Here is an 18,939-nt window from a genome sequence, read left to right as displayed (position 1 = left end):
TCTCGGTCTGATCACGATGGCGTATTTTGACGGTACTGTCAGGGTTTGTGTTATAAATGTGGTTTATGTCGTAAATATACTCTAGTGTGATGTTAATGCATCCGTGTAACAGATGTTATACTGTTATCTCAGCGAACGCTGCGCGTTTGTGTGCAGGTGCGCGTGCAGCAAGGTCAGATACCCACGCGCACTCAGTACCTGCATTCACGAGATGATGCGCGGAGGAGGTTTGTCATTTTAGCCTGCTGGATCTCATTGTGTTTTCTTTTGGTGTGCTGTTGTTGTTGTTGAGAAATTTGTCCCTTAGCTCTATTGTTGTTTTAAAAAGTTGATTAACTTTTAATTCAATAATTTTCCAATTAAGATATTTATGATGACCGTAAATAAGGGCTGTGAATTTGTCATAATGAAAAGACGCAGCAACATACATTGCCAAAATAGAGCAATGGCGATTCATATTATTAAAACGCATTCCAATTAAATTGTTTAAATGATCGCACAGGATGGATTGTGGTAGGAGATCATTATTCTTGAAACAATGATTCTACTGTACTGCAGTAACTGAATTAATGGGAGGGGAGTTTTCCAGAAAAACAAAACCAAAAAAATTAAAGAAAATAAAAAAAATCAGTGTAAGGGGCTCTGTTGAGGCCATTTTTTTAGAGGGTTTGTAATGGAACTACTTTTGTAGTTTATCATGTTAGGATATACTGCATAGGTTCTGGTTGAGACCCTGTAAGTCTTCTTACACTTCATGGCTGAGAGAGCATTAGCTGTTAAACCCATAGCCAGTGTAGTGTTGACGTACACATATTTATGAGGTCTCTTTACTTAAATAGCACTGCTAATTATGGAATTTCGATTTGTAAAAATACATTTTGATATTTTCAGTGAGTTATTTGAGCTGTTTCAAATCAAACTGCTTGGTAAACACATAATTCTTATGAATATGGAATTTTCAGCAGGTAATTTGACCTGGTTTGAATCAAACGGTTTGATAAACAAATCACTCTTTTGAATCTGATGTTTTTATTGAATCAGTTGAACTGGTTTGGTTTTGAATCAAACTGGTTTGATTTGTTCAAAAGTGAGACAAGCTGTTCCTTTACTTGACTTTATTAAAACATTTTAGCTTATGTAATATTATATAAAAGAACCACTGAATATTTTTTGGAACCGGTACTTTGACGCACACTGAATAGATTCCTGGAAATGGCTGGACTTCCAATCAGTGATGTTCAGCTTTTTCCCTTCTTATCGTGTTACATCTATTAAAGTCATATATATCTACACGCTAAAAATTAGCACATGATCTTTGCCACACAGTATCAGAAACGCACTCCTCCAACCAACCATTACTCCCTCTCCTCTCTGTTTCACTTTTTTGCTGTTTTCATTGAGTCAGTGTGTTGTTGTGAGGATTCAGTGTCAGGCCCGTGTTAAACCACCGGCGGTCTGATGCAGAAAAGGTCAGGTTTGAAGAGACGATTAGACGCAGAGGCAGCTTGCTCTTTCCGCTTTGAAGATTTCCTGGATTCATTTAGTTCTTGACCCTCAGCGTGGTGTTTTCTCTCAGGAATTTAATCAATGAAGATCAATGTGGGAATGCTTGGTGATTGTCGTGATGTGTTGGGTTCAGTTCAGGCCTGCTGGCTGCTGCTGCTGCTGCTGCTGCTGCAGTTGAATTGCATTTAGTGAATCAATATTTGCTGAAGAGATGCTGTTCCTTCCTCCCAATTGTCTTCAGAGATGCAGCTACCATATCGCCGCTTGAGAAATCACAGCTTTAACTATATTTGTAGATTTCATGTTACAGTTGCATTTTAGTTCTCTTTTTTACAGCATCTTCATTGTACATCACTGCTTTATTAAGCATTTATTTCAACTTACAAATAATTAAACCTTCATGTGAAGTCATGGGAGACTTAGCAGCAAGACTGTTTACTGTCAAGCAGGACTGTGTGTAGTGTTTGTTTTGACAGTGCCATTTGTCAAGCATAGATGGTTTGGGACAGAGACAGAGACAGAGAGATATCCCTATAGGCTGCATGGGTGAGTGAAGCAGCCCTGTCACTGTGGCTGCCAGTCTGAGAGGTTGAAATGCCAATGTGTTCATCACACTGGAGCATTGCTGAATCCTCAGCTTCACTCACACTCACACTCACATTGCCCATATGGAAGGGTGTATTCATGAGTGCCTGCTCATATGTTTGTGTGTGTGGTGGAATCAGTTGCTCTAACAATTTTAAGGCCTATTCGCATCCAAAGCAAAATAAAAAAAATGAATCTAACCAGAAAGCAAAGGGATAAAGGGTCATTCACTTTTTTACTATATTTTTCTATCAACTTTTGATGAGGCAAAAATATTTTTGTATCACCTATGTTTCATGTACAGATCCTTATTTTTTCAATTGTGTTTTCAACCAGAGGATCAATTTAGCTCTTTTAATTTAAAAAGTTAAAACTAATCAAATCTTTAATTTATTTGATTAACTGAACCAAGGATAAAGGTCTTTTGGAGTGCATGGTTCAGTCAGTGTAAACTAAAATCTTTCTTGCTGTTGTTGTGAATGTGAATAGTCATAGTAGTTAAGTGGTAAACCACTTTTAAATATACCTGCTCTTTATGTATATGCTTGTGTCTATGTCAAGGAGGTGCATTCTCAGAAAAGGCAGATATTTATTGTGTTTGAGATGGTGTTTTTGTGAGGGATGGTTTTATTTGAACTATTAAATATTCATGTGTCAGCTATGTTTTCATATTTGAGTTCGAGAGCAGTATTTTGTTGTAGTAGTGGGAGAGAGAGCAGCATGTGGGCCTTGTGTGTGCAGGTTTTTAATGTGCACTTCTGTTTGTGTGTGTCACTGGCTCTGTGTGCTTTATCTGGAGGTGGTTGCTTTGAGCAAAGGGAGGTCCACACACTCAAAACACCAAAATCCCACACAAGCAGACTATTTTATGAGTTTAAACAGAGTGTGTTCCTCACGGGCGGTTTGCCTTATAGTTCACTGACCTCCTTCTGCAAAGCAAAGATGCAAAAGGCTGGTGTTTCAGCACGGGAGGGTGACATGCTGGTTGTAAATGATTACTACAGGCACGCTTATTAATCATACTTACTTGGAATTTACAACCGCTTTCTGCAGAGTGTTAATTTCTAAAGAACATTAAGTTCCTTAAGAATGTGACTTCAGTGTAGACTGTGTGTTATTTGCAATAAACAATCAAGCCAGTGATTCTCATCCATTTTGCTCCAAGGACCCCCATTTTCCATATTACTATTCCACAATATATGGCTAAGATATTCCCTCTGATGACAAAGCTGCTTATTTTCATACTGTTTTAACAGAAAAAAACTTGAGGTTGGCCTGTTTTGACTCTATATGCAACCACTTAGCAACACCCTAGTAACCAGTTTGTTTATACTGTGCTTTTCTTTTCATTTCTTTGGCAGCAGTAGTTCATCAAGCGATAATCAAGTTATGGAGATGAGCATTATATAGTTATATAATTTCCTTTTTGCATATAAAAAAGCTGATTCAGGTGTCAGGATGCATTCCCGGCAATATATGCAAGATCATGATCCTAGCATTCAGAACCTGCCTGCATAATGGACATTTTGGGGCATTTTTGTACTGTTATCTGATTTGCATTATGCTTTTAGTGAATCAAGTGCTAAAACAATTCGGACAGTTTAAGCAAATAAATGCTTTCAGCAAATGCTCTTCTCTTCAGTTTCCCGCAGTCTTCTGTTTCTTTCCCTCTTTCTTCCTGCTTCGGTGAGCTGTTCTAGATACTGGAAAACACAGATCACACTGAGACCAGCATTTCTGCTAGATATTTCATCCTGCTTTCTGTGAATGCCTAGATGTGTTTGACCTACCAAAACTATATGTGTGTTACTAGAGCACATCTTAACAGACTGAACTGGTGCAGATGCTCTATATATGTCTTAAAATATCTCTCTTTCTATTTCCCTCGTTTCCCCCTTCAAGTCACATGTTGTTGTTGTTTTTTTTCAAAATTGACAAATTCCGTATCCCTTCAAGGGATTTCCACCACTCTTTTTCTTTTTTTTTTATGCCTCTTCCTATGTTTTCTCTGCTTTGACTCAGTTGTATTCTCTTCTCCTTTTTTCTGTGTTTTCAGTCTGTCCGGTCTTGCTGTGAGCTGCTCATGGCTTGCGTGAGGAAGATCTCAGGGAAATGCATGTCTATCTGTTCATGTGTAAAGAAATCTGTGGGGTTGGTGCATCTATTTCTGTTGTTTCCAGAGTCGGTGTGAACAGAACTTGAAATAAATCTAGAATTGTTATTGCCAAGATTAAGGTAAATGTATTTTTTTTTGTTCAGAATACCTGCAGCCCTATGAAAGGACAAATATTTTGGAAGAATGAATGTTTAAAATGATATTCTCTCACCTAAGATGAAAACTCCATCCATATCAGTAGCCTAATAATAATGTACCTTGAGCCGGTCAACTCATTCAAACGATGAGCTAAATACTAATCAGTCTTACGGTCTCCATAGCTGGAAAGTGTCATCGAATACTTTCATTAATGGACAAATGTAATCAGGGCTGACAGTGTTATTGATAATGGAAAGCTTTTGTTTTTTGTGACTATTATATCTGCACCATTAGGTGGAAGTACAATTCTGAGACAGCTTCCATATTAGTTTAATGAATGAGTAGCTTGCTCTTGCAGTTTGCAGTAGAAATGCACTAGAACTAGAAGAACATTACTGTAAACTGCACACTGTGCACACACAGTCTTTATTGATTGCATGTATTGGTGTGGTTTACTAGCAGTGACTGTTCATCCATACTTACAGGAAGAACATAGACAGAAGACAAGGGAAAGAAAACAGTGTGATACTGAATCAGGCAAAAAGCTTTATACACCGTAGCCCTCAGAATGATAAAATGGTGCTGTGGTTGAATTTTAATTCAGCTGTGAGCTTGTTGACTAATGGGCCTCTCTCTTTCTCTCACTCCCTGATAATTGCTTATGCATCTCTTTGCAATCATCTTTCAAGTAAAGCTGCAGATTAGAGGAGTAAACAACAACAACAACAAAAGTCCTTCCTGACCAAAGCCTGCTTCAGTTTGAGCAGTACTTGCCGTAATTATAAGTGAATGACAGGACAATGCTTTATGTGCTAAAGAGGATTTGGCGGATGTTATTGTGGATTTAAATGAATGAGTGTTAGTGGAATGACGTGAAACGGATTTTGAATGACTCATGCTCCAGTTCAAAATAGTTTATAATATTCATATTCAATAACAGTTGGAGCTGGTTATTGTTTGGCTTTTGAATGTTTCGGTGTATATACATTTTAAAGGTAAAATACGTTTCATGATTTCCGCAAAAAACTATTACATAGCACAACTGTTTTTTAACATTGATAATAATAAGAAATGTTTTTCAACCACCAAATCACCATATTAAAATTATTTCTGAATGATCATATGAAAATGTAAAAATACTTTAAAATAGCAGTATATTATAAATTATAGAAATAATATATTCTATATATATTCTAAATTGTAATTGTTCGCGGTTTTACTATTTTTAGCAACTACAGTAAATACCTGTAATTCTTTTTTTTTTTTTTTTTAAAGTAGCTGTTTATGGCAACTAAATTTGATACCTGTATCCACCTCTTGAGAAGTCTCTTTCTCCATTTTCATTTTTCCCCAGTCAGGTGAGTTTGTGTGCTCAGCAGGGCCTGCAGACCTGCACTTTAATAGACATGCTAATGAAAAACCCCCAGCTCAAGTACACCAGTCACACAGCTGCGTTTGTGCATTAATTAAGGAGTCAATAGTGTATTGGGAAAACCATAACAAAGGGGCTCACTTCTTTGTTATAAAACTAGCCTTTGGCATCAAATAAAGAGTTGCAAAACACAAAGCCTGTTTCTTTGTTACTGTAAACGGTCCCAGTGTATGTCTGGAAGCTTGAACTTCTCATTTAGTCATAGTAGGCGGCAACTGTGAGTGTTCAAAGGCGGCTGATCATGTCGATTCTACAGGGGGTCTTTCTGCCGTTTAAGCTCTATGCGCACACTCTCTCTGTTTTGATCTTAATGAGGCACAACAGCTCGGTTACACGCAGTCCAGTATTAGGGAGCGTTCAACAAAACAGTGAACACACACAGAGAGAGAGAGAATGTTTACAGTAATAAACTTTCTCTGCTGGCGCTTCTGATTGTGAAGACGTAACTAAGTTTCTTGGTCATTTTGTAGGTTCGAGGTGGTCTGTAATTCCTGGAGAAATGTAATCATTTACATTTTCATGCATTCCAATAGCAGCTGTTCAGTTGGAGCTCTCTGGAAATGTGTGGTTTAAAATCTGCCGTCTTCGCTCATGGACATTTTTGTTTTTGAGCCGATCAGCTGAAGTGTAAATGGAGAAAAATATCCACAGAGTGTTCAGTCCTCAGTTTAGGGGTGAACAGGGTCATGCTTAAACAGCCAAAATATGACCTCTTGGTGGGGTCAGTGAATTGGATCATCTTAGAGCACCGACTCTTGTTAATCAGTCCATCAGGTACCTTCTACTTCGATTATGTGAACATACAATCTCATAGCTGCATGCACGTCTTTATCTACCGAAAGCCACATGCATAGTTAATGTAACCGAAGGTGAGCTCAGGTCATACAGAATCATTCTGCAATCATGCATCTCAGGCGTTCATCAAAGTCAAAGCAGTGTGAAGGAGAACTAAAGCTGAGCTCTGTTGCATTTTAATGCAGTCCATTCACAGGGAGAGCTGACATTTAAAAAGAACATGTCATGGAAAATTAGATTTCCTTGCTCTTTTGAAGTAAGAGTTCAATGTATGTTGACTCAGTCATTCACAACACAAAGAACTCTTTCTAATCCACTCAGTCCACAGTTATGGAAAATATATAGGTTTAGAAATCCTCATGATATTTATTTCATAACCATGAGCACATTTGGTATAGAACCATTCATATTTGCACCTATTTAGCATTCTGCCATAACAGAGTTGATTTGCATAGAGAAGTCTTAAAGGTACAGTAGCCGAAATAGACTTTTTAAATGTAAGTGTCAGAGTGAGGTTGAAAATGGCCACCTCAAACAAAATCATGATTACATTATAACATTGTAATTTACACTATCAAAAATGTTGTATCAGTAAGATTTGTAATTTTTAATGGAGTTTCTTATGCACATTAAAACTTATTTATTTGGGGGGAAAAACAATTTAAAATAGCAGTTTCTATTGTAATATGCTTTAAAGTATAATTTATTCCTGTAAAGCAATGCTGAATTTTCAGTCTTCAGTGTCACATGATCCTTCAGAAATCATTCTAATATGCTGACTTTTATCAATGTTGGAAACAGTTGTGCTGCTTCATATTTATTTATGTATTTTTGTTATTATTTTTATTTTTTGGAACCGGTGATAATTTATTTATTCATGAGATACTGAAGTCTGGAGAAATGGCTGATGAAAAATCAGCTTTGCATCACAGAAATTATATTTTCAAATATGTTAAAACAGAAAGCCAATATTAGAAATTGAAATAATATTTCACAATATTACTGTTTTGTTTTCCAGTATTTTTGTTTAAATAAAGACAGTCTTGGTGAGCATAAGACATATAAAACATAAAAAATCTTACTGATCCCAAACATTTGAATGGCAGCGTTATAATATTTAAAAAGTGTATATCTAGTAAAATTATGTACTAATTTAAATTCAGCCTACTGGTGAAATAAATGGGGCATTATGGGGACCAGCAAATATTTGATTAATTAGAGTAGTTTATATAGAACATTGTACATATTGTAAGAAATTGTGTATGTCTGTGGCTCAGTTGATCTACACTGGTGAAATACTGATGGTGCACTGGTCCTTCAAGGTCACTGCTTCCACTTCTCATCACGGCTCTATACATAGAGCTGCCAGAGGTGCTTAACCGCCAATTAGCCCGCTTGAGCTGATTAGAGACCAGTCCCACACTCGGTCTCCGACAGCATCAAAGTCTGAGATTAACAGCCATAAGAGAGTACAGATCAGCCTGAGTGTGTCACCGAGGCAAGCAGACCCCCCACACCCCTCTTACCTCCACTAGCCCAGAAACTGAGCCTGTAAAGGGTTTAGCAGGAATCTCCAGAGCCGGGGCGTAACCTGGCCGAAGAAGGGCATGGAGCATCAGACCTGAGGTGAACATGCTGTGTTTGGGTATGAAGAGAGGATCAGTGACGCTCGGAAATGGAGGCAGACTGGAGAGTAGTGATCGACCGATATTGCTTTTTTATAACCGATACCGATACCGATTATTTGCATGTTTATGTACCCGATAACCGATATGCAGAACCGATATTTATTTACCGTTATACTTCTGTTTCTGACAATTATTACAACACAAATGAGCTGAAAAAAAAAACATTTTATTTATAACAATCACTCCCTCCTTGCATACAAAAAAAAAACTTTATATTTATACACAAATAAATAGAGAGGTCTGAGTCCAAAAAATTTAAGTGCACTGTTACTAAGTGTCTTTGTTTTAAAATAAAAGCTTTGATGAGGTAAAAAAATAAAAACGGTTAAAAAATAAAGCACAAAAATGATTCTAACATATTGGTGGGCTATTTAGGAGTGCATAGCTATTTAGTAGTGTAACTTAATACTCCCAGTTAAGCAGAACTAGGTTTTAGTGTGGAAAACAGAGTCTTTCAGCATTCTGCCCTGTAAGCCTGCTTCCTTCAAAAATTTCATGCAGTGGCCGTGCATGAGGCTTCCTGATCATCAACCCAGTCAGGTGCTGAGCAATATGAACAAACTTTTATCCCGAGACTATATAAAATTAAACAGCACTTGTCAGTTGGCATTTTATGATCTAGATTCAATCTAACGTTAGATCATGAAATGCCAACTGACAAAGTGCTGTTTGACTATAATTTAATCAACCGCGATCGCGCATGGAGATAATAAATAAATAATTTCCACAAAGCGGTATATGTATATGTGTATTAGCGAAATAATTGTCATGTAGTAAATGATAATATAATCTAGTGTGTTTAAACAAGATAATCTTGTCAAAAGTTTCATTCAGTGGCATTGCTTGAGGCTTCCTGATCATCAACCCAGGTGCTGAGCAATATGAACGAACTTTTTTCCCGAGACTATATAAAGTTAAACAGCACTTGTCAGTTGCCATTTTATGATCTAAATTTAATCTAATGTTTAATCATAAAATGCCAACTGACAAAGTGCTGTTTGACTATAACTTAATCAACCGCGATCGCGCATGGAGATAATAAATAATTAATTTCCACAAAGCGGTAGGCTATATTTATATGTGTATTAGCGAAATAATTGTTATGTAGTAAATGAAAATATAATCTAGGGTATTTAAACAAGATAATCTTGTCAAAAGTTTCATTCAGTGGCCGTGCTTAAGCCTCCAGATCATCCGTCAGTTGCTAAGCAATATGAACGAACTTTCTCTTCTAGACTAATGGTGAGCATATACAACAGATAGAGAATTAAATTCAACGTTTTTATTTTCAACATGCACTCATTCATGTCTGTTTTATTTAATTCATGTAAAGATACGTCTTTATTGGGGCAGGACATGACGAACACTACGTGACTCAATGAGTTCGTCTCAATTGTTTAGAAACAAGCTGCATAAATTAACTATATCAGGAATTTATGTCTCAGATCTCATTTGTGCATGTCTGTTATGTTAAATAAAGTTGATTAATTAAAGCAAACCAAGTAGAACATATACTTTACCTGTGCACTGAGTTGTTGTTGACTGATCTCCTCAGACGCCCGGGCTGCAATGGCGGAAATCTCAAAACGGCCACAAGATGGCGCCGTAAATCGGCGAATCCGATATTACAAAACCGATACCCGATTATGGAAAAATGCTTAAATATCGGGAAAAATATCGGTAAACAGATACATCGGTCGATCACTACTGGAGAGTGCCTGTGTTGGATGGTTTGCCATCCGTGTGGATTTCATCTGTGTTTCTGTACAATATACAGGGTGTTTTTGCTAATTTTAATAGTGAATCCCTTGATTTCATGTCAGTGGTAAATTTAGGTCTTTTGGTTTAATTCCTTATTTAAAGTTGTATGTATTATATTTACTAGAATTAATGTATTATAATTAGAATAGGGTTTCTCTATGAATCGTTTAAACTTGTTCATAAAATGATTTGTATAATTTATTAGCAAATCAGTCTGACAAAATAATTTTTAAATATTGCTATCCAGTTATCACAGAAGGTGAAGGGAAAATTAATGGCAATTCAATGTCCAAAAATATGAAAGAACACTTAAAATAAATATAAATGAATGAATGAACAAATTAGCATTTTATTGTTTGTAATTGCATCTTAGTGCTGCTTTGACACAAAAATGAAATATTTTCTTGATCAAGCTCCATCTAATTCATAAAGAGCAAACAACTGTTTTTGATTATATGAAGGATACAATCACAAACAGACTTTAACTTATCAGAATATGTATAAACCATTGTGGTTAAGACCAGATCAATTAAGTCAAGTTGTGATTCTTAATTCTGCAGACTTTGCATAAGCAAGTTATGTGCGGTTATCTGAAACCACTGCAAAAACTGTAGTCTTAGAGGAAGATTTATGCCCTGGCTTCAAAGTTTCACTTTAGTCTTTGTCATAATATAATTTTATTGTCAAGCACTAATGTTATGACCTAAACATAGACAAAGGATGTGATGTGTATTAGTATTATGAAAATGAGGCTATGAATTAAATATTAAACACGATATATACAAACAATATAATACAAAATATTAAACACAATATAAACACAATATATTTTTATAGATCTAGCTTATGTAGCAGATATAAAATTTTAACCATATGAAGTGGTGTTTTTCCATGGATTAGGATCTCAATAGTCTTTATTCTCCTTGTGAAGTGAGATATGGCATCAGCTCAAACACACACAGACATCGTTGCTTGCACCGATTCCCAGATTGCACACAAACGCCTACACAATATCAATAATATATTTTTCACAGATGTGGGCTGTGTATAGTCAAAGTTCACAGCTCCAGCATGCACATGTATGCACACACCCCTTCTTTTTTCTGTCTCAACCTGCGCAACTCACACACAGGCACCTCTTTTTCCCCAAAAGTTAATGTACACACACCCTTTTTAGTTGTCCAAAACCAGCTGTGCTGGAAAGCTTCTGGTCTTTGTGTGGGAACAGCTGGCTGTAGAGCCATAGTCACACACTCACACATACTGTACACAACATCTCAAATGGCCCATTGTGCGCTAATAATGAGACTTGTGTATTGATGTGCAGCTTAAATGGGATTCCATTTTGGCCTACGCAATACTAAGAGGGTGAAATCTGTGTCTGGAGTATAACTTGCCTGTTGAGGCTGTTATTTTCTATAAAACTACTGCACATGATGCAGCTTTCACTGGCAGTGTTTCTTCAGTATTTCAGAAGCGTTTTAAACGGGTTGGCAGGGTTAACGCAGGTCAACAGAACCTTTCCTATAGCTTGGCTGCAAAAAGACCTGCATTGTTTCGTCTCTAGCAGTGCTAGCCTAGTACCTTTGTCGTAGAAATGTAGCTTTTCGGCCTCTAGAGTGGATTATCTGAGTATCTAGTCACTAGAAGTTTATCAGACATTTTCAGAGGATGATTTATATTGTGAAAAAGGATATGAGGGTTGTTTAGTAGGAATATACTATAGATACTTCATGTCTTTTGATGCCATCTTTGCAATTTTATATGAACAGTACACCACCATTCAAAACTTTTGGTAAGAATTTTTTTTTTTTTTTAATACAGTAATATTGTAAAATATGGCAGCAGTAGTCTTCTGAGGGCAAAGATTAATTTCCTTCAGAAATCATTCTAATATGCTGATTTGGTGCTCAAGAAACATTTTGTTTTATCTCAGTTTTTCTTTTTCTTTTTTCATCAATTTATTGTGACCTTGCTAAAAAACATTTCTCTGTTTGTTAAATAATCAAGAAAATGTATTTATAATAACATAACTATTACATATATAGACTGTACATGTATGGATAATATTGGATATAGAGAAATAAACACAGCCAATGTGTTAAAGGGTTAGTTCACCCAAAAATAACTATTTTATTCAACAATTCAACATCGTCTCTGCATCACCCTCTCACCATTTTTGAGAGTATCCACTAAAGCTGCCTTATGCACATACGTAGCCTACGTTGTTTTCATTTTGATCTGAACCTAAACAATGTATCCACCTGACACAGTTGACACAGAACAGTACATGTTGTTTATGCTCAGTGGATACTCTCCAGAATGGCACCAGGGTAATGCAAGGGGACGATATATATATATATATATATATTTAATAAAGTCGTTATTTTTTGGCGGGGGGGTTCACACAAAAAGTATTCTCGTAGCTTTGTAAATTTACGGTTGAACCCCTGATGTCACATGGATTATTTTACAGATGTCCTCGCTACATTTCTGGACCTTGATCATGTAAGGACACTTGCTGTTTTTAGGGTCAGAGAGCGGTCAGATTCCATTAAAAAATATCATAATCTGAGTTCAGAAGATGAACGAAGGTCTTATGGGTTTCGAATGACATGAGGGTGAGTAATTAGTGTTGTAGTGATTAACTATCACTTTAATACTAGGTCTTAAGAACTAGTTTGCCAAGTCTTTAACAATCTTACTTTTAGGATTCCTGTTAGGACAATTTATCTTTATCTATATATATATATATATATATATAATAACTATATATATATATAAAACTTTTGCAAAGCGATGACCTGTCATGAAGAAAAATATTAAATGTCTGACTTTTAAGATTAAGCAGTTTATGCAACTGGCTCCTCGTCCTGGAGTGTACGCTAGACAGTATGTCATCCATTCTTGTAAGCTTAAGCCATGACTTGTTAGTATGACTTATCTTTTATGTAACTGGATATCTTAGATTACGCAGAAGGAACTGGCTTGTGCCCTGTGGAAAAATGAATCATCAAAACTTTACTCAGTCATTGGTGTGCCTTTTTGCCCTTTGCAACCCCATGTGGCTCATTCTCAAGCTTGTTTCTCTACATTTCTGTATTGATGGGAAAGTCCAATACTGTCCTCAGTGCTTGCTTGCACCACAAGAACGAAAAGAGGAACGCTGGGATTGGGTGGAACAGATAGGGAAGGCGGGTGCATATTTGTGGTTGACTAATTGGAGGCTGACAGGCCTTGGTCAGTGAAATCCAGTGTGTCTGTGGGTGTGGTCATGGATTTGGCCTTTTCAATTGGTGTTTTGCCTTTGGGTGTCACCATATTTTCTTTTTACTCTGAGAGAAAGTCAAAGTTCAGTAGTACAGAAGAGTATGTTAATTACTTTTGTGTGAACTTCAATGAAAAGAAAATTGGTAAAGTAGCTGAAGAATATAATACCGTCCCTTTACACTTATTCAGTAATCTCCCTTAGTGTTAAAGGTGATGATAATTTCCTGTGTGTTTTCAGGCCAGTGGTTAACATAATAGGCCATTTTCCAGTGCTTCTTACATTCACATCGACGCACCGGTTTAAGCAGCTGTGAGCAATAGTGATCCAGGTCATATGTGTAGAACTGCTCAGCGTAGCCCAGAAGATTTCATTCTCCCGTCTCTTTAGCATTGCAGTTCAGGAGTCACAGCTGCTGCTGTCAATCAGGAGAGCTTCACACACATCACTGCAGCCACATTTTTCATGACAGGGAATGACCTCAGAGAGTCCTCTGAGAAGAGCAAAATATTAGTTAACATAATCTTTAAAGGCAAACAAAGTTCCTTATGACAAATGACACATCAGTGCTGCTAATTGCTAAAATTTGTCAACAAGGTGAATTTTTTTATCATGTTGCAACAGTATGAGTTCTGATTATCTGAGAATTAGTTTACTAGAAACTGTTTACTGGCGTCATTGTGTATGATATGTGAAGGGAGGTCAAAGTTTAAGACTTAGTTTCAGCGTGAGAAACAGAACAGGCAAAACAAACAAGTGGATAAGAGCATTATCCCAGAGAGAAATGTCCTGCAGGACTTTACTTGATGCCGTGAAACCCTCAGAGGGCATATTAACTTCACATTGTTATTTAGTAGGCTGGTTTAGCTCACAACGGCTAATGACAAAATGCTTATAAAAGTTGTAATTTGGTAATTGTCATGTGTGCCAGCTCTTCATAACACTAATGGGCTTTTCACGCTACGCTTAACTCTGTTTTAAAGTGCAGATTAAGGCCACTTTTAACCTGGAGTTAAGCAACATTTCACACATGATGTAGAAAGAGGTTTTAGTGCTATTTTAACCCTAGGATATAAAGCACAGTTAAGCTAATTGGAGAGTTTTTTGAATAGCTATGTCCACATGGACTAATTTTCAGGATCAAACAAATCAGATTTCAGATTCTGGAAGTTCTGTTGTGAACCTTCAATGTGGCAGTTGATTGAAATTCCATGTGGCTCGAGCTTAGTTGATTGGATTGAGGTGTTTACATGAAGATGTTTTAGTTAGTTTAAAGCTGCAGTCGGTAACTTTTGATGCTCTAGCTGTTAATAAACAGAACTGCTTGCGTCTTGTGGAAGAACATCGTAGCCGGAACTACTTCTCTCTGTTTATGTCTATGAAGAATCACAAAGGTACTGGGTTACTCCGCCGCGGTACCCCCGAAGCAATCTAAAATAGTCCGAACACATATTATAGGTGCACCCTAGTGATTCAGGACAAGCTAAAAACACTGTTTGGAAAATGGATTCATGGTGCACTCGCTTATTATATACATTTTGTAAATTTTGAACATTCTGATTGGTTGTTTCTTAACGGGAGCGGATGACTTTCTGCAAATGGCAATAGGACCACTGGGAGGAGCCAGAGGAGCTTGATTTTTTCACAGATTATCTGTCTCATATTCTACTGTCAGGACATAATGACAGGTTTAACATATATGTAAAAAATATATTTTTACAAAAGTTACCTACTGAATCTTTAAGTCGTCATTCTGATTATAAATGGATTATTTGGGTGTATGTAAATGAATATACTGTGTAAATGCTAAGGGACCCAAAAATTAAATGAAGAAAAGTTTTTCCAAACCTGTACATACTTACTTCTGTGGATAACAAAAGAAGATTTTTGTTTTTATGTAAAATTTATCCAAAATGTGTTTTTGTCTATATAGTTGCAATTAGTGTAGTCCTATGTTTTATTTTAATGACAAAATTTGATATGTGATCAACATAAATTCATAGGTGATTAAATGATGGCATAACTTTTTTTTTATGATTTTTGAATCATTTGACACACTAACATGGACCACCTATTATGATGCTAAAACAGGGTTGAAATGACTTTTACATAAGTTCAATTTCAAGTGTGAAAGGTAAATATTTGGGCTGCAATGACTCAAAGCTGCAAACATCGACTGGTGTATTAATGTGAGTAAGATCAAATCAGCAACTCATTATCTGGCTCCATGTGGCTGGTTCCCATGTTTACATTCTTTCATTTGATATTACAAAGTCGTTAGCTTGCATTTATTATTTAAGGTGTTTTCAGGGGGAAAGACTTCAAATGTGTGCCCTATTCTCTGAAGACTGTATAGTCATTTCCCATGACTCACGTCCCCTGACACTGAAAAAATGTGCTTCCGATATTCCTCCTGCAGTTATATCACCACATTTAACATGTCTCGCATCCGCTGGAGGTTTTGAGTGCTTTGAGAACAAGACCAACATCATTGTGTAATTATTAGCAATTACTAAGTCCAAGTAGTTTGCTCGTCTCACAGCAATAAACTGATCATTTTTCCTGGTGGTCCTGTAGCTGTAGGGTTTCAGGGGTCTCTGAAGTGTGGCAGAAATTAACATGAGGCATTTGTCACTGTAATTACAGACTCATTATTTTTTTATACTCTTTCTTGTGTCCTCTATCTTTCTGACGACTTGGGGAAGATTCCATCTCCCTCAATTATTCCCATCTGGGTCCATTTTCAACACTCACGCTTCATTACCGGGGGAACAGAGCACTGGCTGTACTTTCATCCCTCCTCCTCTCATCGCTCCTCCCTTGCTCTTTCACACCCTCCGCTGCCAGCCTGCCACCCTCGCTCACACTCACACTGATGACTGGCACACACACACACACACACACACACACACACTAACTGGCATGCTGCTCTGCCCTGGCACCTGTCAAAAGGGAGGGTGGCACTTGGCAATGCTGCAATTGTGTTTGAAGGGTCTTTGTGTCATGTGGTTGTGTATTTACTACATGCTAATTCCTGTAGCGCTAACTTAAGTGTTCATTTTCACTGCTGTTCAGAATGCTGTATACTGTTAAATAGCACTAACCTACAGTATTTGTTTTTGAGAGAAGTATCTTATCTTTATTTGATAAAAAAAAAATACAGTAAAAAAAAAAGTAATATTTTGAAATGTTATTATTAAAATGTAAAATAATTGTTTAAATATATTTCAAATTGTAATGTATGTCTGCAATGGCAATTTTCAATCAAATGAATTTTCAGCAGCCATTTCTTCAGTCTTCAGTGTCACATAAACCCTCTGTAAGCATCCCAGCTCTGCTGTAAAACAAAAATCAATGAATCAGTAAATTCATAACTGTAGTCCAATCCCTTAAAACAAGCCATATACACTCACTGGCCACTATATTAGGTACACTTTGCTAGTACTGGTTTGGACCACCTTTTGCATTCAGAGCTGCCTTAATTCTTCGTGGCATAGATTCAACAAAGTGTTGGAAACTTTCCTCAGAGATTTTGGTCCATATTGACGATAGCATCACGCAGTTGCTGCAGATTTGTCGGCTGCACATCAGTGATGCAAATCTACCATTCCACCACATCCCAAAGCTGCTCTATTGGATTGAGACCTAGTGACAGTGGAGGCCATTTGAGTAAAGTGAACTCATTGTCATTGTAGCCATCAGAAGATGGGTGCACTGTAGTCATAAAGGGATGGACATGGTCAGCAACAATACTCAAGTAGACTGTAGTGTTTAAACGATGCTCAGTTTGTACTAAGGGGCCCAAAGTTTGCCAAGAAGCCACCTGGTGTGGTCTTCTGCTGCTGTAGCCTGTCTGCTTCAGGGTTTTAAGTGTTGTGCATTCAGATACTGTAGTCTGGCATCAACAACCATTTCACGTTCAAGGTCACTTAAATCCCCTTTCTTCCCCATTCTGATGCTCGGTTTGAACTGCAGTAAGTCGTCTTCATCACATCTAGATGCATGCATTGAGTTGCTGCCTTGTGATTGGCGGATTAGCAATTTGTGTTACCAAGCATTTGAACAGGTGTACCCAATAAAGTGGCCGGTGAGTGTATGTGTTTTCAGTAATGCTTGACAATGAAAAATGAAAAAACACATTCTTTAGACCTTTTTTATGAATCAAAACTATTATGTCAATTAGAAAACAGAATAAGTCGTACTGTGGCACAAGCTCAAATTTAATTCGACAATCTAAAATGGAGGAGTAATTTCCTGGTCTTATTCAGAAATCAGTTGAAAATCTGCATTGTCACCGTCTGTTTTCAGTTTTGTTAAACAAATAGTTAAAAGAAAAACGATGATGAGTATGGTTCTTTCTAGCTTGAATGGACTGAGAATTTGCATTTGTGAAGTCAGCTGGATTGTCGGTTTGTCTCATTTGCAAGCAAAGAGCAAATTACATAAAGAAATCAAATACAGAGAGCCACCATATGCAGTGTGTTACTATTTGCTATGCTGACTGTGTTTGGCCTGATGTAAAAATATATCTGCATAACCTTTGTGTAACAAAATATTAGAATAACTACAGTATTTGCTTCTACTAGTAATATAAAACCGTCAGAAACTAATATTGGATACTCTTTACACAGTTTAACACAGGTTCTGATAACTAGCAATAAGCAATTTCCATACTAAATGCAAAAGTAATGAACTGTATTCCTTGCATGGTTTAAATTGTCTTGTATGTCATATCAATTACATATCATCCATCTCTTTCTCAGACGCACTCTTTTCTCCAGCTGTGCGCTCTCTCACACTGACAGTGTTTTGATGTCTGTTGGCAGTGTACTTCTCTGAACTGCTCTATACATGGCTGTCTCTGTGTACAGGCAGGATGGTGGCCATAATTCCGTGAGCTCTGTCTAGAGTCCGTTATGAATCTGAAATGGTCATGACTGCTTTGTTGTGCTCAGCCCTCCACAGGAGCTTTTGCTTTTGGAGCTCATCTAGTCCATCTTTTGGAAGTATACATCTGTTGCAGTGAGCTGTACAGCAAACCATGTTTTCCATTGAAAGGAGAGCCAAAAAAGAGGTGCTGTCTTAATTGATGCCTGGTTATAATGAGGTTCAGAAATTTGCACACAAAAGAGGGGTTTGGGGATGTTGCCATGGCAACAGGAGCCCCAGTGGATGGCAGAAGGGCAAAGCATATGAGGGTCTGAATTGTCACTTGAGAAAAAGTGACCAACATACTGTTTTCCAATGGTTCAAGGTTATTACCTTGTTTCGTCAAAGATTAGAAGGCATCTTTAATTTGATAAACAAAATAAACCTTGATGGATGGAAGTACAGTCAATCAGTGCACATGTTGAATATTATTTTTAACACTGAAAATACATCTGCCCCTCGCAGCTTAATTTTTTTTTTGTCAATTTTAACGTGTCGTCTTATCAAGAGCTAGGGCATAAACTGACTTCTGTTTTCTCTATTTGAAGCTTTGTGCTGACTTGCTCTTTGCCGCCCTTTTCTCCTCCTCATTCATTTTCAAGTAGACTTAAAGCTAAATCCCATTCCAGAGTTAATTTGAATAACAGTAGGTTATCCGCCCATTGGAAATCCTCAGTCACACCTACCTCTATCTTTCTTCCTTTCTCCCCAAGCTCCACCT

At 37.1% G+C, this 18,939-nt stretch overlaps 1 protein-coding gene across 5 annotated transcripts in view; it reads left to right on the top strand.

Moving 5' to 3' along the window:
- The window catches only part of rtkna (rhotekin a), a 64,268-nt gene that overhangs the window by 33,317 nt on the left and 12,012 nt on the right, over nucleotides 1-18,939 (top strand). The gene's annotated exons all lie outside the window — the stretch shown is intronic.

The sequence above is a fragment of the Carassius auratus genome, chromosome 30, assembly GCF_003368295.1.
Source record: "Carassius auratus strain Wakin chromosome 30, ASM336829v1, whole genome shotgun sequence".
Taxonomy (NCBI): domain Eukaryota; kingdom Metazoa; phylum Chordata; class Actinopteri; order Cypriniformes; family Cyprinidae; genus Carassius; species Carassius auratus.
This window is presented reverse-complemented; position numbering and strand designations above follow the sequence as displayed.